The following is a 22,386-nucleotide window of genomic DNA, read 5'->3' on the forward strand; positions in this document are numbered from 1 at the left end:
GTCTTGGCCTGGAGTTTTCCTTATGGAAAGTTTTGAACTACAAATTCAATTTTCATTAATAGGTTTAGGAATAAATATTTAGGTTATTTTTCCCTGAGTGAGCTTCGGTAATTCGTGTACTGCAAGTAATCTGTCTATTTCACCAAAACGTCTAATTAATAAGCAAAACCTACAGTCCATGGGGTCACAAAAGAGCAGGATTGAGTGGCTGAGCACATACAGGAGAGTGCATGCTAAGTCACTTCAGTTGTGTTCAACTCTTTGTGACCCTGTGGACTGTAGCCCCCCAGGCTCCTCTATCCATGGGGTTCACCAGGCAAGAATACTGGAGTGGGCTGCCATGCCCTCCTCCAGGGGATCTTCTTGACCCAGGGATGGAAGCTGTGTCTCCTATCTGCATTGGCTGGCAGGTTCTTTACCAGTAGCACCAAACTGCTGACAATGTTCCCTGACTATCCTTTTAATATCTGTAGAATATGTCTCTTCTCTCATTCCTGATGTTGGTCATTTGTATTTTCATTTTCACCAGTGAGTTTGCCTATAGGTTTACCCATTTAATTGCTCTTATAGGGAAAAAAAAAACACTTTGAGTTTATTTATTTTCTCCTTTCTATTTCATTGACTTCTGTTTGAATTTTATTACTCCTTATTTCTCCTTACCTTAGGTTTAACTTGTTCCTCTTTTTCTGGTTTCTCAAAATGAAATCTGAGGTCATCGATTTCAAATCTTTCTTCTTTGCCAGTATAGGCATTTAATGCTATGCAAGATCTCCAAAGTACAGCTTTAGTGGAACCTCACAAATTCTGGTATATGGTGATTTCTATTTTCATTACTTTCAAAATACTTGCTAATTTCACCTTTGATTTCTTCTTTGAGCATGGGTTATTTAGAAGGGCTTTCTTGGTTTCCAAATACTTTGGGATTTTTTAAAGATTTTCCTGTTACTGATTTCAATTTAATTCTGCTTTGGTCAGAGACTATACTTGGAATGACTTGAATCCTTTAAAGTTTTGAGAATGTTTTTATGATACACAATGTGGTCTATCTTGGTAAATGTGTCACACGTACTTGAAAACAGTGTGTATTTCTGGAATTTTTTACAATTAAGTTTTATTGGAATATAGTTGCTTTATAATGTTGTGTTAGTTTCTGCTGCACAGCAAAGTGAACCAGCTATATATATACGTATATATCTCCTCTTTTTTTGGATTTCCTTTCCATTTAGGTCACCACAGAGCAGTGAGTAAAGCAACTATACTTCAACAAAAATTAATTTTTAAAAAATTCCAGAAAATTTTTATCCTTAAAAAAGAAAAGGATTTGCATTTGCTATTATTGCGTGCAGTGTTCTGTTAATATAAATTAGGTCAAATTAACTGATAGTGTTCTTCAAGCCTATGATATTCTTCCTGCTGATTTTCTGTCTATGTTTTGGCCACTTATTGAGAGAGGGTATTGAAACCTACTGAGGGTCTTCTCATTTTTTTTTAATCATTTTTGTCTTTGAGTTTTATTTTGAATAATTTATATTGCTACATATTCACGGTCACTAGTTTTCTCTTCTATCAAATCTAATTTCTTATTAATCCCATCCAGGGTATTGTTCATCCCAAACACTGTTGCTTTCATCTCTACAAATGTATTTAAATATTTTTTTACCTTTTCTATGTTTCTACTTAACTTTTTAACATATATAATTTAGTTATAATAACTTTTAACATATTTGCTAATTTTTAACATCTTTGTTAGTTCTGATTTGGTTTTGAGTGATTGTGCTTTTGATTGTATGTTTTTTCTGCCAGACATTATGAAATTTGCTTTTTTGGATATGGGATACTTTTACATTCCTATAAATGTTCATATACTTTGTTTGGGGAAGCAGTTAAGCTACTTGGAAACAGTTTGATCCTTTTGGGCATTGGTATTATGATTTGTTAAGTATGTCCAGAGTGGTACTTAATTTAAGGCTAATTATTCCCTACTACTGAAATAAGACCTTTCTGAAGTTTCTCCCTAGTGCTTTATAAATTACGAGTTTTCCCATCTCTCTAATGGTAAAAGGCACTATCCTTGACCCTGTGAGCAATGGAAAATTATCCTCTAATCCTTTCTAGATGGATGTTCCCCAGTTGGGTCATTTCCTCACATTTCTATCAGCACTCTGATGAAAAACAAAGAGGCATCCTCTGCAGAGCTCTGTGTTTCTCTGCACAGCTCATGCCTCTCTGGTATTCTGTCCTTTGAACTCTCATCCCTTGGTCTCCCCAGACTCTCAGCTTTGTCTGTTGATCTCAGGGAGTGCACTGGGCTCTACCTGAATTCCCTTTCCTGCACCATGGCCTGGAAACCCTTGGCAGTAAACTGGAGCAATTGTAGGGACCATCTCATTTGCTTCTCATCTTGCAGGGATCCCTGTCTTATTCCTGATGTCCAGTGTCCTGACAATTGTTGTTTCATTTCATATATATGTACATGAAATGAACTAAGAAACATATATATTTCTTTTGGTTATTTCAATTGGTAGGTAAATCCAGTTCCTGTTACTTCACCTTGGGCATTCTAACAGATGAGAACTGATCATCTTGTTTGAGATGTTCCTATGAAAACTATTATTGATGTCAGTTCAGTAGTTGCTCAGTCGTGTCTGACTCTTTGTGACCCCATGGACTGCAGCACATGGCTCCCCCGTTCATCACCAACTCCCAGAACTTGCTCAAATACATGTCCATTGAGTCGGTGATGCCATCCAACCATCTCATCCTCTGTTGTCCCTTCTCCTCCCGCCTTCAATCTTTCCCAGCATCAGGGTCTTTTCAAATGAGTCAGTTCTTCACTTCAGGTGGCCAAGTGTTGGAGTTTCAGCTTCAGCATCAGTCCTTCCAATGAATATTCAGGATTGATTTCCTTTAGGATGGACTGGTTGGATCTCCTTGCAGTCCAAGGGACTCTCAAGAGTCTTCCCCAACACCGCAGTTCAAAAGCATCAGTTCTTTGGTGCTCAGTTTTCTTTATAGTCCAACTCTCATATCCATACATGACTACTAGAAAAACCATAGCTTTGACTAGATGGACCTTTGTTGGCAAAGTAATATCTCTGGTTTTTAACATGCTGTCTAGGTTGGCCATAGCTTTTCTTCCAAAGAGCAAGTGTCTTTTCATTTCATGGCTGCAGTCATCATCTGCACTGAGTTTGGAACCCCCAAAAATAAAGTTTCTCACTGTTTCCATTGTTTCCCCATCTATTTGTCATGAAGTGATGGGACTAGATGCCACAATCTTAGTTTTTTGAATGTTGAATTTTAGGCCAACTTTTTCACTCTCATCTTTCACTTTCCTCAAGAGGCTCCTCAGTTCCTCTTTGCTTTCTACTATAAGGGTAGTTTCATCTGCATATCTGAAGTTATTCATAGTTTGGTCTCAGGTCAGACAACAGGGAGGGAACACAGCCCTGCCCATCAACAGAAAATTGGATTAAAGATTTACTAAGCATGGCCTGCCCATCAGAACAAGACCCACTTTCCCCCACAGTCAGTCTCTCCCATCAGAAAGTTTCCATAAGCCTCTTATCCTTATCCCTCAGAGAGCAGACAGAATGAAAACCACAATCACAGGAAACTAATCAAACTGATCACATGGACCACAGCCTTGTCTAACCCAATGAAATTATGAACCATGCCATGTAGGGCCACCCAAGATGGATGGGTCATGGTGGAGAGTTCTGACAAAACGTGGTCCACTGGAGAAGGCAAATGGCAAACCACTTCAGTATTCTTGCCTTGAGAACCCCATGAACAGTATGAAAATGCAAAAATTATGACACTGAAAGACGAACTCCCCAAGTATTGATGTGCCAGACTTTTATCAATACATTCATAGTCATAAATCGGGATTTTACATATTAGGAGTGTGTTTGATATGTATGGATCTCCAATCCTCCACCAGGAACTTAGCTACAAATTCTTCTTAGAATTTTTTATCAATATCAAATTCTTGATCAAATTACTAAATATAAAATTGGAAGTGCAGACCAAAGCATAGATATTATATTTGTCTATGCAATAGATACTATGTAATATACTTTAACCCTAAAATACCAACAAAACCTCTTCTAGAGCTCTTGGCAATAGTGTATCAGGATCTGTGAATATTAGTTAAATGGACATTTCTTTCCTTTTGAGTTTACAACCCTGGAGTTGGCTAATCATTACCTGCTCTATCACCAGAATCTCTGCTTTGACTTAAAAAAAGGGCCAACTGACATACTTAGTTAAAACATAAGAACAAATATTTCATGAATGTTCTGGTAGAAGAGGAAGAGGTAGAAATGAAAAATAAGAAACTACAACTGACATCACAGAGATACAAAACATCACGAGATACTACAATCAGCAGTTCCATGTCATCAGATCAGATCAGATCAGTCGCTCAGTCGTGTCCGACTCTGTGCGACCCCATAAATCGCAGCACGCCAGGCCTCCCTGTCCATCACCAACTCCTGGAGTTCACTGAGACTCACGTCCATCGAGTCAGTGATGCCATCCAGCCATCTCATCCTCTGTCGTCCCCTTCTCCTCCTGCCCCCAATCCCTCCCAGCATCAGAGTCTTTTCCAATGAGTCAACTCTTCACATGCGGTGGCCAAAGTACTAGAGTTATGCACACTACTATTTATTAAACAGGTAACTAATAAGGATCTACTGTATAGCACGAGGAACTCTACTCAACACTCTATAATGACCGATATGGGAAAAGTATCTGAAAAGAGCGGATATATGTGTGTGCATGATGCGTGCATGCTGCGTTGCTTCAGTTGTGTCTGACTCTTTGGACCCCGTAGACTGTAGCTGGCCAGGATCCTCTGTCCATGGGATTCTCACAGCAAGAATACTGGAGTGGATTGCCATTTCCTTCTCCAGGGGATGTTCCTGACTCAGGAATCAAGACCATGTCTCTTATGTCTCTTGTTCTTTACCACTAGCACCATGTGGGAAGCCAGATATATGTGTATGTATAACAAATTCACTTTGCTGTACAGCAGAAGGTAACACACATTGTAAATTAATTATACTCCAATGATTTAAAAAAAAAAAAATCAGTTACATGTCCACAAAATAGACAACCTAGAAAAAATGGCTAAGTTTCTAGAACCATGCAATTTTTCAATACTGAATCAGGAAGAAATACACAGTCTGAATGGAGTGGTCACTAGCAGTAAAACTGAATTAGTAATAAAAAAAAACTCCCAGCAAACAAAAGCCCAGGACTGATCAGCCTCATGGGGGAATACTATCAAACATACAAAGAAGTACTAATACCGATCCTTCTCAAACTATTCCAAAAAATTGAAGAGAAGGGTACACTCATTCCACAAGACCACCATTACCCTCACACCAAAACCAGACAAAGATACAACAAAAAAGAAACTTATAGGCCAATATCCCTGATGAATATAGATGCAAAACCCTCAATAAAATATTAGCCAACCTAATTTAATAATACACAAAAAGGATCATACACTATGACCAAGTGGGATTTATTCTAGGGATGCAAGAAGGGCTCAATATCCACAAATCAATCAGTATGATACACCACATTAACAAAAGGAATGATAAAAACCACATGATCACCTCAGCAGATGCAGGCAGAAAAAGCATTTGACAAAATTCAACATATACCCATGATAAAAACTTCACAGCACAGGTTACTATCTCAATATTTTGTAATAACCTATATGGGAAAACAATCCTAAAAAGAACACACACACACATATAACTGAATGAGTTTGATGAACACCTGAAACTAATACAATGCTGTAAATTTCTCTAGACGTCAATTGGCAACAGTAAATTAAAAACAAAACAAAAATGTGGATATGGAGGAAACATATCTCAACATAATAAAAGATATGTTTTTCATAAGTTTGTCTCTTTTGTGATAAACCCACAGCTAACATCATATGGAAGGTTGAAAAGCTGAAAGATTTTATTTTAAATCCCCAGGAACAAGACAATGATGCCCACTCTTGACACTTCTATTTAACATAGTATTGAAAGTCCCAGTGACAGAAATCTCAAGACTAACAATAAGAAATAAAAGGAATCCAAATCAGAAGGGAAGAAGTAGAACTGTCACAATTTGCAGATGACATGATACTATATATAGAAAACTCTCTACCAAAACTATTAGGATAAATGAATTCAGTAAAAATTGTATGATGCAAGACTAATATACAGAAATCTGTTGTTTTTCTATGCACTAATAATGAACTATCAAAAAGAGAAAATATGAAAACAATCTGTTTAAAATAACATCAAAAAGAATAAAATACCTAGAAATAAACTTAACCAAGGAAGTTAAAGATCTATATCCTGAAAACTATAAAATATTGATAAATGAAGGAAATTATAGATGATACAAATAAATATACAAATAAATAAATAAATGGAAATCTCATGTTCATGGATTAGAAGAATTAATATTGTTAAAATGTCCATACTATCCAAAGCAATCTATGGATTTAATGACTCTCTATCTCTATTTATGTTTAATGAATCTCTAGCTACCTATGTATAAAAATCATTTTTCACAGAATCTGAATAATCCTAAAATTCATATGAAACCACAAAAGACCTTGAATTGCCAAAGCAAGCTAGAAAAAGAACAAAGCTGGAGATACCATGCTCACAGACTTCAGACTATACTACAAAGTTACAGTAATCAAAACAGCAAGGTACTGGCACAAAGACAGTCATATAGATCAATGAAGCAGAATAGAGAACCCAGAAATAAGCCCACACACTTGTGATGAGTTAACCTATCTATGACAAAAGAGGCAAGAATGCACAATAGAGAAAAGATAATCTCTTCAATGAGTGGTGCTGGGAAGACTGGACAGCTACATACAAAAACAATGAAATTAGAACATTTCATTGTTCTCACACCATACACAAAAACAAAGTCAAAATCGGTTAAAGACTCAACTGTAAGGCCAGAAACCACAAAACTCCTGTAAGAGAACATAGGCTAAATACTCTTTGACATAAGTTGTAGAAATAATTTTTGGATCTGCCTCCTAAGGCAAAGAAAGAAGAAAGCAAAAATAAAGAAATGGGACATAATTAAAATTAAAAGCTTTTGTACAGCAAAGGGAACCACTGACAAAGCAAAAGGACAACCTACTGAATAGGGGAAAGTATTTACAAATGATATGAATGATAAAGGGTTAATATTCACAACATATAAACAGCTCATACAACTCAATATTAAAAAACAACTCAGTGAAAAAATAAGCAGAAGACAAGGAGAACTTTGTACAAAGATGACATACAGATGGCCAACGGGCACTGGAAAGATGCTAAACATTGCTAATCATCAGAGAAATATAGATCAAAACCACAGTGGGATATCACTTCACACCTGTCAGAATGGCCATCATCAAAAAGTCCACAAATAACAAACTCTTAGAGGAAAATATAGGCAGACCACTCTCTGACATAAATCACAGCATCATCTTTTTAAATCTATCTCCCAGAATAATGGAAATAAAAGCAAAAATAAACAAAAGGAACCCACTGAAACTCAAAAGCTTTTGCACATCAAAGGAAACAATAAACAAAATGAAAAGACAACTCACAGATTGGGAGAAAATATTTGCAAATGATGTGACTGTAAGTGATTAGTCTCCAAAGTTTACAAACAGCTTATGACACTTAATAGCATTAAAACAAACAAGCCACTCAAAAAATGGGCAGAAGACCTGAAGAGACATTTCTCTATAAAGGGCATACAGATCGCCAATAGGCATATGAAAAGATGTTCAAAATTACCAGTCGTTTGAGAAATGCAAATCAAAACTACAATGAGATTTCACCTCATACTGGTCAGAATGGTTATCATCAAAAAAATCCACAGACAGCAAATTCTAGAGATGGTGTGGAGAGAAGGGAACCTTCCTGAAGTTGTTGGTGGGAATGTAAATTGGTAGAGCCACTATGGAGAACAGTGTGGAGGCTCCTTAAAAAACTAGAAGTAGAGCTACCATATGAACCTACATTCCCACTTTTAGGCATCAGTTCAGTTCAGTTCAGTTGCTCAGTCGTGTCTGACTCTTTGCAACCCCATGAATCGCGGCATGCCAGGCCTCCCTGTCCATCACCATCTCCCAGAGTTCACTCAAACTCACGTCCATCGAGTCAGTGATGCCATCCAGCCATCTCATCCTCTGTCGTCCCCTTCTCCTCCTGCCCCCAATTCCTCCCAGCATCAGAGTCTTTTCCAATGAGTCAACTCTTCACATGAGGTGGCCAAAGTACTGGAATTTCAGCTTTAGCATCATTCCTTCCAAAGAAATCCCAGGGCTGATCTCCTTCAGAATGGACTGGTTGGATCTCCTTGCAGTCCAAGGGACTCTCAAGAGTCTTCTCCAACACCACCGTTCAAAAGCATCAATTCTTCGGCACTCAGCTTTCTTTACAGTCCAACTCTCACATCCATACATGACCACAGGAAAAACCATAGCCTTGACTAGACAGACCTTTGTTGGCAAAGGAATGTCTCTGCTTTTGAATATGCTATCTAGGTTGGTCATAACTTTTCTTCCACGGAGTAAGTGTATTTTAATTTCATGGCTGCAGTCACCATCTGCAGTGATTTTGGAGCCCCAAAAAATAAAGTCTGACACTGTTTCCACTGTTTCCCCATCTATTTCCCATGATGTGATGGGACCAGATGCCATGATCTTAGTTTTCTGAATGTTGAGCTTTAAGCCAACTTTTTCACTCTCCACTTTCACTGTCATCAAGAGGCTTTTTGAGTACAGCATGAGTACTAATACACTCAGCCAAGGATCAGGAAATTTTTCCTGGAATTTGTATACAATATAACTACTCAATTCTGCACTTGCAAAATCAGCTGCAGACAATATGCAAACACACCAGCATGGTTGCAGAACTGCTTTAGGCCTTCTGTGGGGCCTAACAACTTCTGGTTTATGGGCTCCCTCCCAATACAGAAGTAAATTAAAAATTATATTTAAATAACTTTAGATACATGAATTATTTTTTTGTTTGTTTTGGCAAAAATTAATAGACTCATGTGGGCTCTAACATTGCATTGTTTTCCTCATGTGAGAAAAAAATTAAATATTTTGACCCTAAAAAATTGATTTTTTTTCTATCTTTTAAAGAAATTAAGGCATTTCATTGACTTCTGTGGCCCTGTTCTCTATGCCTTCTGTACTGAATTGATAAATTTGCCCTATAAAGCTGTGTTTCAGTAAAATTTGTTTGGCAGCAGGCTGCCAGCTTTGCACTGAATACTTGTCTAGACAAGTTTAATATTATGATTTAATCTCTATTATCCTGCTTGGTATGGGTTTCTAAATTTTAAAAACAATTGTTGGCTTAATTGTTTTTCCTAAATATATCTACCTCATTCATACTTTATTAATATTCATCCACTTTCAGCTGTTCATCCACTTTCTTATTTGAAAGTCCATAATAATTGTCCCTGACCAGTAGTGTCATACCCAAATAAAATGAAGTCTGACACTGTTTCCCTATCTATTTCCCATGAAGTGATGGGACCAGATTCCATGATCTTTGTTTTCTGAATGTTGAGTTTTAAGCCAATTTTTTCACTCTCCTCTTTCACCTTCATCAAGAAGCTTTTTAGTTCCTCTTCACTGTCTGCCATAAAGGTGGTGTCATAGGCATATATCCAGAGAAAAACATAGCCCAAACGATACATGCACCCCAGTGTTCATTGCAGCACTGTTTATGATGGCCAAGACATGGAGACAACCTAAATGTCCACTGACAGAAGAATGGATAAAGAAGATGCGGTACATACACACAATGGAATATTACCCAACTACTAAAAGGAATGAAATAAGGCCATTTGCAGCAACATGGATGGACCTAGAGCATGTTATACTGAGTGAAGTAAGTCAGACAGAGAAGCAGAAATATCATATCACATCCCTTATATGTGAAATCTAAAAAGAAATGATACAAATGAACTTACAAGACAGAGACTCACAGACTTAGAACATGAACTCACGGTTGCCAGGGGGAAGGGATAGTTGAGGACTTCGGGAAGGTCATGTATACACTGCTCTATTTAAAATGGATAACCAACAAAAAACTATTGTATAGCACGTGGAACTCTGCTCAATGTTATGTGCCAGCCTGGATGGGAAGGGGGTTTGGAGGAGAATGGATACATGTCTATGTATGACTGAGTCCCTTCACTGTTCACCTAAAACTATCACAACATTGTTAATTGGCTATATCCTGATACAGAATGCCTTTGGTGTTAAAAATAAATAAAGTAAAAATGCCTAAAAAAGAGTCCACAAATAACAAATGCTGGTAAAGACATGAAGAAAAGAGAACTCTCCTACATGGTTGGTGAGAATATAAATTGGCACAGTCAGTATGGAAAAGAGTATGAAGGTTCCACCAAAAAAACTAGAAACAGAACCACCATGTAATCCAGAAATCCCACTTCTGAGTACGTATCTGAGGAAAGTAAAGACACTAGTTCAAAAAAGTACATGCACCCTGATGTTCATAGCAGCAATATTTACAACAGCTAATCCATGGAAGCAACTTAAGTATCCATCAACTGATGAATGTATTATATATATAATAATGAGAAATATTTCATGAGAAATGCTGGGCTGGATGAAGCACAAGCTGGAATCAAGTTTGCCGGGAGAAATACCAATAAACACAGATATGCAGATGACACCACCCTTCAGGCAGAAAGCAAAGAAGAACTAAAGACCCTTTTGATGAAAGTGAAAGAGGAGAGTGAAAAAGTTGGCTTAAAGCTAAACATTCAGAAAAATAAGATCATGGCATCTGGTACCATCACTTCATGGCAAATAGATGGGGATATGTAGAGACATATTTCACTTCTAAAATCTCTAAAAATAGGTTATTTACCTATTTAAAGGATTAAAATGAGAATAAAAGAAGCTAAGGGCTAAACTCTAAAATTTAGCCAAACACTAAAAAATCACTTACAATTATTCTATTTTGAGTCTAAAGTATCTTACTTGGAAAGATTGGGCCTTTAAAAAAAATTTTTTTTTCAATAATTGCAAAGTCTGGTAGAAGTGTAGCTAAAGAATACCTATCACTCAGAGAAATGCTGTTTATTTTCTGGTAATGTCACCAAGCCAAATACTCATCTCCAACTCTGTGGATAAATTCCTTGGAATGGAAGAGGAGGAAGGGCTGACTCACTTGTTATGGCTTGAGAGGAATGAGGGACCCAGCTGGATTTCCAGGGAAGTGCCCCAAGAGATTAGCCTAATTTTGCACCCACAGGGCTGAGCACCTTTCAGGAGCAGTGGAGATGGAAAGGGAATTTAGGGAGAAAGGAGCATCTACAGGGCTGGACCATCTGGACGGGGATTGCAATGCTGTGGAGCTATGATGCCTTTCATGGTTGTGGGGAATCTCAAGACAGGCACAAGTTATCTTGTGATCTGCCTTGGATTTGTCCAGTGGCCAGAATCAGTCATGTGTTCTCCAACGGGCAAGCCACACAGACGATGCGGCTGCTGTATACATACTTTTCTGTCCACATGGACTACAAAAGACATTTTTCAACTTCACCTTTTTTTTTGTAAGGCTTCCCATGAGACTGGCAATGCTTTCATTTTCAATTCTTCCATTTTCTGAGTGTTGAATGAGCTTCAGAGTTTGTGCTCAGCTCCATGCCTATCTCCTCTCATTTAATATTCCACATAGCACTGTGAGGGTGAAATTATCATCATGCCCGTTTTACAGATGAGCAAGCTGAGGCTTAGAGGGAGCAAATGACTTGGCCAAGAAATGATAGTCTGTCAGTGGTAGAGGCAGGATTTGCACCCAGCTTTGTTTAACTCCTTCAGAAGACCTGGTTATCAGATTTGAGCGTGGAGTAAACACATTAAGGAACACATTAACCACCTAGCCAAAGGCCCCAGGACCTGGTTTAAAGAACCAGGGTCTTGATCAATGCTATTCTTTCTGATTGAAAGTACTAAAGAAAGTTTTCTTTCAAAACTAGGCAACTAAATAAATTTTTTGATATTTTCTTCCCTAGGCCTTATGGGGCAATGGGTATGAGTTGAATCTTTGGAGTCTGAGGCTCATTTAAACCATTTTTTTTTAGCTCTGTGACCCTGAGTCTCTTCCATGCCTCTGTTTCATTCTCTAAAAATACATAGCCTACAATGTGAGAGACCCAGGTTCAATCCCTGGGTCGGGAAGATCTCCTGGAGAAAGAAACGGCAACCCACTCCAGTATTCTTGTCTGAAAAATCCCATGGACAGAGAAGGCTGATAGGCTACAGCCCATAGGGTTGCAAAGAGTTGGATACGACTGAGTGACTTCACTTTTTTCACTTTCATAATAATAAACTATAACCTTATGTTTCTTGAGAAAATTAAATAAAATTTTCACAGTGCCCAGCATATCCTAAGTACTCTATAAACATAACTTTTAGAGGGAAAAAAAAAAAACAAATAGAAGTCTCAGACATTTGAAAATCCTCCCTATGACACTATACTCTGTGAGCCAGAATTTCCCCAAATGCAAAACCGTCTGGTATTAGTGGAACACAAGGGACATGCGTTCAAGCCCATTCTGTCGTGTTTACACACACTTAACCGGGAGGAGTTGTGATGATTTACACACCTCTGCATCTAATACTGTCACCTCAGGCCTTCCTGGTGAGGTCACTAGTGAAGCCACAGGATGGAGCACACGTGTGTGTCTCTGACTGTGTGTCATTCATTTTATGCCAAAGGGAAATAGAGATATATTTTCAATCCCTTGTTTTGTTGAAAGAATTCCTCTCTCCTCCGTTTGCCTGAACAAGTAGGAGTCATGGTCCTAAAATAAATTTCATCTTCTTCCCAGAAGACAGAACACATACCCTCTCGGCTGTGACTTTCCTAGGTGGCACTTTGCCCACAGGATTCACTCTTGCTGTCCACGTCACACTCTGAACCCACAATCTGCAGAGAGGCCCTAGCGCACTGAGAAAAGTGATGCAAGCCTCAGGAGGCATTTATACCCAGACCTCCTGGGTCTGTTACCAGATATTCTTTAATCATCACTGAAATACACTTAATTTACAATGCTGTGTTAGTTTCAGCTGCACAGCAAAGTGATTCAGTTATACATAACCATCCTGGATTATTACGAGGTATTGAATGTAGTTCCCTGTGCTGTACAGTAGGTCCTTGATATTTATCTATTTATATATAAATTTATATTGTATATATGTGTATGTCTTAATTCCAAACTCCTTATTCATCCCACCACCTTACTTTTGTTGTCTGTCTGTGAGTCTGTTTCTGTTTCATGAATAAGTTCATCTGTGTTATATTTTAGATTCCACATGTAAGTGATATATTTGTCTTTGTCAGGTTTACTTCACTAAGTATTATGTCTAGGTCCATCCTTCTTGCTGTGAATGGCATTATTTCATTCTTTTTTACGGCTAATATTATGTAATATAATATTACATTATATATGTATGTCTATATATATAATGCGTATGTATATATTATATATATAATGTCTGTATATATATATAATGTTTGTATACATATATAATGTGTGTATATATATAGTGTGTGTGTATATTCAATGTGTGTATACATATATAATGTGTGTGTATATATGTAATGTATGTGTATTATATATATAATGTTTATATATAGGTAATGTGTGTGTCGGAGAAGGCAATGGCACCCCACTCCAGCACTCTTGCCTGGAAAATCCCATGGACAGAGGAGCCTGGTGGGCCGCAGTCCATGGGGTCGCTAAGAGTCAGACACGACTGAGTGACTTCACTTTCACTTTTCACTTTCATGCACTGGAGAAGGAAATGGCAACCCACTCCAGTGTTCTTGCCTGGAGAATCCCACGGATGGGGGAGCCTGGTGGGCTGCCGTCTATGGGGTCGCACAGAGTCAGACACGACTGAAGCGACTTAGCAGCAGCAGCAGCAGCAATGTGTGTGTATATATACACATTACATATATAACATCCTTTTTATCTGTTCACTGAACAGGGAGTGAACAGATAAAAAGTTCAGTTTCTGAACACTCAGAAACTCCCTCACAGGCAGGGATGGGCAGGGGAGCTGCAGGACCTTAGACGGGAACTCAGCAGCAACAGATGCTCAGAAGGCAAAACAGAGAGAATTCACCGCAGAGATCATTGCTGACCAGCACTTCCCAGCAGAGAAGTGGTTTGCACACCCACTGAGGTGAATGGGGGCTGGGTGCTGAGGGTGCAACCCCAGGGAGAGGACCGGGGTTGAATGCTGTGAAGATACTCTGAAGGGCCTGGTACAACAGAGCGGAGGGAGTCCCGGGAAAAGCCTGGGACTCCCAGAGACATCTCTAACTCCCCATAATTTGAGATCTCAGGAACTCACCATTGTGAATGCCCTAGGTGTGACAGGCCACAGCTGTGAACCGTGCAGCCGCAGGAGTAGATACGCCCAGCTGCTGCCAAAGCCAGCAAGAGCAGCTGAGGCAAACTAGATGTGAGTGCAGTTTGTGATCCAGAGAGGGGAATGCAAGCCAGCTGGCCGCTGCCAAAGCCAGGGCGAGTGCCTGAGGCAGGAGAGAAAATATCACCACTGCGGCCCCAACCCTAGAGATAGCAGCTGTCACTAAGCCATGACCGGGGACAGCTACTGCCCACGCCTTCCTAGGAGCCTATGTAACTGGCCTCGGTCAAGGGACACAGGACTCAGGGCCGACTCCCTTGGGAGAGTGCATGACCTGCCTCAAACTGGAGCAACTTCCCGCAGGCCTGGGCTGCAGAAGGCGCTCCCCAAACACCCCAGTTACGGCTTTCATACCCCTCTCTTTCCCTGGCCTGACTGAGTAAGTGAGCCCTAGTAAGCTGCTACTTTTACTCGCTCTGGTCTGGGAAGGGAACAGACACTGGAGGGTGGCCTACAAGCAGAGGCAGGCCCCAAACCAGAGAGCCACCAGCGGCTGTGTGAGCAAAGGAAAGCAAGGGGATTTGTTCATGGAGCCACAGATGCATAGGATTAAATTCCTGCAATTAGCCTGAGACTGTGAACTTTGGGGGCAACTGTGGGTTTTGGGAGCAACTACAAACTGGAGTAAGGCCAGGTCTGATCTGAGCTGACCACACAGCAGGTCTAGAGACCTGCCTAGAAAACTGGAGGACTTCCTGATTAGGCAGATTGGCTGGAGCTCACTATGTGGAGAGGACAATGGAGGATGCAGGAGGACATTTTTATTACTATCACTTTCTCCATGTATATTTTCTTTTTCATCTTTTGTATTATTCAAATGTTGCTTTTTATTAATCCTTTAATTTTTATTTTTGATGCAATTTTTCCTTTTTAAAACATTTTATTTCTAAAAAAAATTATTTCTTTTTTTTTGTTTTTACAGTACTTTTTAGTTTTATTGCATTTTCAATGCTTTTGATTTTGTATTTTTGTTAATCTAGCTTATGGTATTAATTACCACTTAAGGCTTGATTGCTGTCCTCTTTTTTGATTCATGTTTTTATTCTTTTTTTCTCTCTTCTCTTTGGGGTCGCAAAGAGTTGGACATGACTGAGTGACTGAACTGAACTGAACTGATGCATACAACATAGGAATATCTCAATATATGCTGCTGCTGCTTCTGAGGCAAATGCTAACAACTGTTATTTTTCCATGTTGGTCACAGCCAGGAAAATTAGTGTTTGGTTTTATATATATGTTGCCCTACATATTAAGCCTTGTGTGATGACTGATCCAGACAGCAAAAAAGTACTTATTTTTAAGAAGATAGAGATTTTTAGAAAGGCTTATTCAGTTATATATATATACACACACACATATATATATATGCTATGTTATTGTATATGTGTGTGCATATGTATACCTGTGCAGAAGCACCTGAAGAGTCTGTTTTCACAGAAAACTGGTTAGTTTTTTTTAATAGTCAGTCAGTTCAGTTGCTCAGTCATGTCCGACTCTTTGCAACCCCATAAATCGCAGCACGCCAGGCCTCCCTGTCCATCACCAACTCCCAGAGTTCACTCAGACTCACGTCCATCAAGTCGGTGATGTCATCCAGCCATCTGATCCTCTGTCGTCCCCTTCTCCTCCTGCCCCCAATCCCTCCCAGCATCAGGGTCTTATCCGTTGATTGTGGCAAATTGAAAAATGCAAATGGAATAGAAAGAAAATCACCTGGAGTGTCTCTTATTATGTTAATGGTTTGCTGTAGCTCAGACGGTAAAGAATCTGCCTATGATGCAGGAGACCCAGGTTCAATCCCTGGGTCGGGGAGATCCTCTGGAGAAGGGAATGGCAAGCCATGCCAGTATTCTTGCCTGGATAATCCCATGGACAGAGGAGACTGGAGGGCTGCAGGCTTTGGGGTCACACAGAGCTGGACACGACTGAGCGACTAACACTGCTAGTACTGGCTATTAGGGAGGGAACCGACAGTAACACAGGACAGTCGGGGACTTTAACACCCACTTACACCAATGGACAGACCATGCAGACAGAAAATTAGTAAGGACAGACAAGCTCTAAAGGATGCATTGAACCAGATGGACCTAATTCATATCTACAGGACATTTCATCCAAAAACAGTAGATTTCACTTTTTTCTCAACTTCATATGGAACATTCTCCAGGATAGATCACATCTTGAGTCACAAATTAAGCTGTGGTAAATCTTTTAAAAACTGATCTTGTAACAAATATCTTTTCTGACCACAGTGCTAAAAGATTAGGTATCAACTATGGAGGAGGCAATGGCACCCCACTCCAGCACTCTTGCCTGGAAAATCCCATGGATGGAGGAGCCTGGTGGACAGAGTCGGACACGACTGAAGCAACTTAGCAGCAGCAGCAGCAGCAGCATAGGGAAAAAAAAAAACACACAAATATATGGAGAATAAATAACCAAGAATTATTTATTCTGAATAACCAAGAGTTCAGTGAAGAAATAAAGAGGGAATAAAAAAAAAAATACCTAGAAACAACAAATGACAGTGAAAACCTGTCACCTCAAAACCTGTGGGATGCAGTAAAAGCAGTGCTAAGAGGGAAGTTTACAGCAACACAAACCTACCTCAAGAAAGAGGAGAAACATCAGATAAATAACCTTTCATCTAAAGCAATTAGAAACAGACGAACATAAAAATCCCAAAGCTAGTAGAAGAAAATAAATCATAAAGGTCCAAGCAGAAATAAATGAAAAAGAAATGAAGGAAACAATAGCAAAAATCAATAAAACCAAAAGCTTTTTCTTTGAGAAGATGAAAAAAAATGACAAATCATTAGCCAAACTCTTCAAGGAAAAAAGAGTCAACCCAATAAAATTAGAAATGAAAAAGAAGAAATTACAACAGACGACACAGAAATACAATGTATCATAAGAGGTTACTACAAGCAACTGTGTGCCAATAAAACACACAACCTTGAATAAATGGACACATTTTTAGGAAATTAAAACTTTTCAAGACTGAACCAGAAAGAAACAGAAAATATGAACAAACCAATCACAAGAACGGAAATCAAAACTATAGTAAAAAAATCTTCCAACAAGCAAAAACCTCGGGCCAGATGGTTTCACAGGCAAGTTCTATGAAAAGTTTAGAGAAGAGCTAACACCTATCTTGCTCAACTCTTCCAGAAAATTGCAAAGGAAGGAAAATTCCCAAACTCATTCTACTAATCCACCATCATCCTGATACCAAAACAAGACAAACCACAGAAAAAATCACATACTAGTATCACTGATGAATACAGATGCCAAAATTCTCAACAAAATTCCAGGAAACAGGGTCCAAAAATACATTACAAAGATGATACATCATGACCAAGTGGGCTCTATCCCAAGGATGCAAGAATTCTTCAATATACACAAATCAATCAATGTGATATACTATATTAACAAACTGAAAGATAAAAATCACATGATCATCTCAATAGATGCAGAGAAAGCTTTCAGCAAAATTCAACACTCATTTACTATAATAAAAAAAAAAAACTCTCCAGAAAGTAAGCATAGAAGGAACATACCTCAACAAAATAAAAACCATATATGACAAATCCAAAGCAAACATTATTCTCAGTGGTGAAAAACTGAAAATATTTTTTCTGAGATGAGGAACAAGACAAGGGTGCCCACTCTCACCATTATTATTCAACATAGTTTTGGAAGTCCTAGCCACAGTAATAAGAGAATAAAAAGAAATAAGAGGAATCCAGATTGGAAAAGAAGTAAAATTCTTACTGTTTGCAGATATTGTACTTAGAAAACACTAAAAATGTCACCAGAAAATTACTAGAGCTAATCAAGAATATAGTAAAGTTGCAGGATATAAAATTAATACATGAAATTCCTAGCTTTCCTATATACTAACAATGAAAAATCAGAAAGAGAAATTAAGGAAACAATCCCATTCACCACTGCAACAATAATAAAATGCCTAGGAATAAACCCACCTAAAGAGACAAAGGACCTGTATACAGAAAACTATAAGTCACTGATGAAAGAAATCAAAGACGACATAAACAGATGGAGAGATATACCAAGCTTTTGGATTGGAAGAATAAATACTTTGAAAATGATTATATTACCCCAAGCGATCTACAGATTCAATGTAATCTTTATCAAACTACCAATGGCATTTTTCACCAGAACTAGAACAAAAAAAGTTCACAATTTATATGGAAACACAAAAGATCTGAATAGTCAACGCAATCTTCAGAAAGAAAAACTGAGCTGGAGAAATCAACCTTCCTGACTTCAGACTATACTACAAAGCCACAGTCATTAAGAAAGTATGGTACTGGCAGAAAAACAGAAATATAGACCAATGGAATGAGACAGAAAGCCCAGAGGTAAACCCACACACCTATGGGCAACCTGTCTTTGACAAAGGCGGCAAGAATGTACAATGGAGAAAAGACAATCTCTTCAATGAACAGTGCTTGGAAAACTGTACAGCTATATGTAAAAGAATGAAACTAGAGCATTTTCTAACACCATACAAAAAAGAAACTCAACATGGATTACAGACTTTAATATAAGACCAGAAACTATAAAGATCTTAGAGGAAAACATTGGCAGTACATTCTTCCACATAAATTACACCAATATCCTCTTTGACCCATTTCCTAGAGTAAAGGAAATAAAAACAAACATAAACAGTGTAACCTAATAAAAGGTCAGAGCTTTAAAAGTTGGAAGCAAAGGAAACTATAAAGATTAAAAGACAACCCTCAGAAGAGTAGAAAATAATTGCAGATGGAAGACCTGACAAAGGATTAATCTCCAAAATATATAGGCAGCTCATACAGCTCAATATCAGAAAAGCAAACAGCCTAGTCAAAAAACAGGCAGACTGAAACAGACATTTCTCCAAAGAACACATACACATGGCTAATAAATACATGAAAAATGCTCAACAGTGCTCATTATTACAGAAATGCAAATCAACTAAAATGAGCTATCAGTTCATCCCAGCCAGAATGGCCATTATCAAAAAATCTACAGACAACTTCTGGAGAAGATATGGAGACAAGGGAACCCTCCTATACTCTTAGTGGGAATGTAAACTGATATAACCTTAATGGGGAACAGTATGGACATTTCTTTAAAAACCAGGAATAAATCCACCATATGACACAACAGTCTCACTCCTGGGCATATCCCTGAGAAAGCCAAAACTCTAAAAGACACATGTACTCCTATGCTCACTGCAGCACTATTTACAATAGCCAGGACATGGAAGCAGCCTAGCTATAAAAAAAGATGTGGCACATATATACAACAGAGTACTACTCAACCAGGAAAAGAATGAATCTGAGTCAGTTCTATGGAGGTGGATGAATATAGAGTGTATACACAGTGAACGGAGTCAAAAAGAGAAAAGCAAGCGTCGTATATTAACACACATATATGGAATCTAGAAAAGCGGTACGGGTGAACTTAGTGGAGAATGACTTGTGGACACAGAGAGGGAAGGAAAGGGTGGGACGGATGGAGAGACCAGCACTGACATACATACCCCACCACGTGTAAAAGAGACAGTGGGAAGCTGCTGTATAACACAAGGAGCCCAGCCTGGTGCTCCGTGATGACCTAGAGGAGAGGGATGGGAGGAGGGGAAAGAGGCTCAAGGAGAGGACATATGTATAATTATAGCTGATTCAAGTTGTTAGATGGCAGAAACCAACACAACACTGTAAAGCAATTTTCCTCCAATTAAAAAATTTTTTTAAAGAGTTAGCATTTTTGTGGAAATGGGCACGGGTTTGAATTCTGGCTCTGTGCTTATAATTTGTGCTTGTGGTTCTTTGCATTCATGTCATCATCTGTAAAATATAATAGTCATTACAATAATGATAGATTTGGGGGGTACGGATGAAATGAAGTCATGTGTTAATTTATAAAGAGTTTAGCACAGTGCCTGGCATGTAGTTGCACATAGTAAAGAAGCAGTAACTTATTACTATTATTAGTTGCTATTATTCCTAATGCATTGTTCCATCAAGTGAGACAGTGTATGCAATGCTGAAATCAATATTGGTCCCCAAAGCATTCCATCTGCACTTTTTTGAACTGAATACTTTCTGACTTGTATTAGGCATTTATTTTTTTGTACACACAGAGTATACTCTATCAGATTATAGTCTCCTTTTAAGACAGGGCCTCTGTCTGAATCTTTTTTTTTTTTTTTTAATCTCTCTAAGACTAGCAAAGGGTTTAATTCAGAACAGGAGCCAAATACACATTTGCTGCATTAATATTCATAGGAAATTCACTTGCATGCTTGGCAGAGTCCTTTCCTATAGTAAGCCCTGGTGTCCCTGGTGGCTTAGACAGGAAAGAATCTGCCTGCAATGCAGGAGACACTGGTTTGATCTCTGGTTTGGGAAGGTACCCTGAAGAAGGGAATAGCTTACCCGGTCCAGTATTCTTGCCTGGAGAATTCCATGGACTGTGGAGCCTGGAAGGCTACAGTCCACGGGGTCGCAAAGAGTTGGACACGACTGAGTAACTAACACACACACCAGTGGTAAGGGCTGCCACTGCTTCGTCCATCGCCACCACTAACATCACCCAATTATTTCTTCAGCTGTCCACGTTTTATTCCATTATCAAAGAGTCCCGATGAAAAAAGTGTTGCTAACACTGTAGACCATTGCTTTAGTAATTGCAACAAATGATTGCATGAGACCTACAGAAGCAACCTGTGAAGTCAAATCATCCACATATCTTGAACTCACAGTTCACATTAGTTCTGCCATACTCAAAATCTTCAAGGAAGTCACCCAAACTGTAATAACTACACAATAAATTCCTGAACAAAAGTGAATGCCACAACCTGTCTACAGTTTAATATGAACAGAAGACTCAGTTTATCTCCCAAAGAGCATCCAGATGGTTGAGATTTCCTAAAGCATTCATGAGACATGTGACTGCAGATCAGACATAACCCCAATTCTACCACTGACCTCTTTTTCACATGTACTAATATGAAAGGAGGATGTTCAGCTAGGGGATGGTTTTAATGTGTGACTCAGAAGCCAATTCTGCTGCATTTAATTCCAGTACAGATTTTAGTGTAGCAGAAGATATATGCATTCAAATTCAGCACATAACAGCAAAAATTGGAAGCAAGCTTAAGTGTTCAAGAGGTAAACAGTTAAGACATTCCTTCACAGAGAGAAACATTATGAGAGCACAGAAAAATCAGTATGAAGCTTGCAGAAATATGTAAAATGTATAACATATGTGAAAAACGGGATATGTAACTGAATAGAACTACGTAACCCTGTGTGTGTGTGCTCAGTTACATCCAACTCTTTGTGACCCCATGGACTGTAGCCCACCAGGCTCCTCTGTCCATGGAATTTCCCAGGCAAGAATACTGGAATATGTTGCCATTTACTCCTCTAGGAGAGCTTCCTGACCCAGGGATTGAACCCAAGTCTCCTGCATTTCCTGTACTGGCAGGTGGATTCTTTACTACTGAGCCAGCTGGGAAGCCCCTGTAAACATACATGCCAAAGAATGTATTCCACACCACAAACATCTGTTTGCTAAATTGTCTCATTTGTGACTGTAATAAAATTTTATATGGTATGATAGTATCTGTATAATTTTTCTTAAAAACTAGCAGAATCCTGAGGATGTACTGGGAACCTGTGGACAGTGTGCAGAAATCATGAGTCCTATACTGAACTGGTCTTTTAGTTTCATAATCTTGGCATGGAGTTTCTCCTAACAGGGTTTCTTTCACTAGTGACACTGACTGGATAATTCTTTGTCATGAGGGCCTGTCCAGTGCGCACTGCAGGGTGTTTAGC

At 38.7% G+C, this 22,386-nt stretch overlaps 1 protein-coding gene across 2 annotated transcripts in view; it reads right to left on the minus strand.

Moving 5' to 3' along the window:
• Nucleotides 1-22,386, minus strand: part of COL6A5 (collagen type VI alpha 5 chain) — a 155,850-nt gene that overhangs the window by 18,893 nt on the left and 114,571 nt on the right. The gene's annotated exons all lie outside the window — the stretch shown is intronic.

The sequence above is a fragment of the Bos indicus x Bos taurus genome, chromosome 1, assembly GCF_003369695.1.
Source record: "Bos indicus x Bos taurus breed Angus x Brahman F1 hybrid chromosome 1, Bos_hybrid_MaternalHap_v2.0, whole genome shotgun sequence".
In the NCBI taxonomy this organism is placed as follows: domain Eukaryota; kingdom Metazoa; phylum Chordata; class Mammalia; order Artiodactyla; family Bovidae; genus Bos; species Bos indicus x Bos taurus.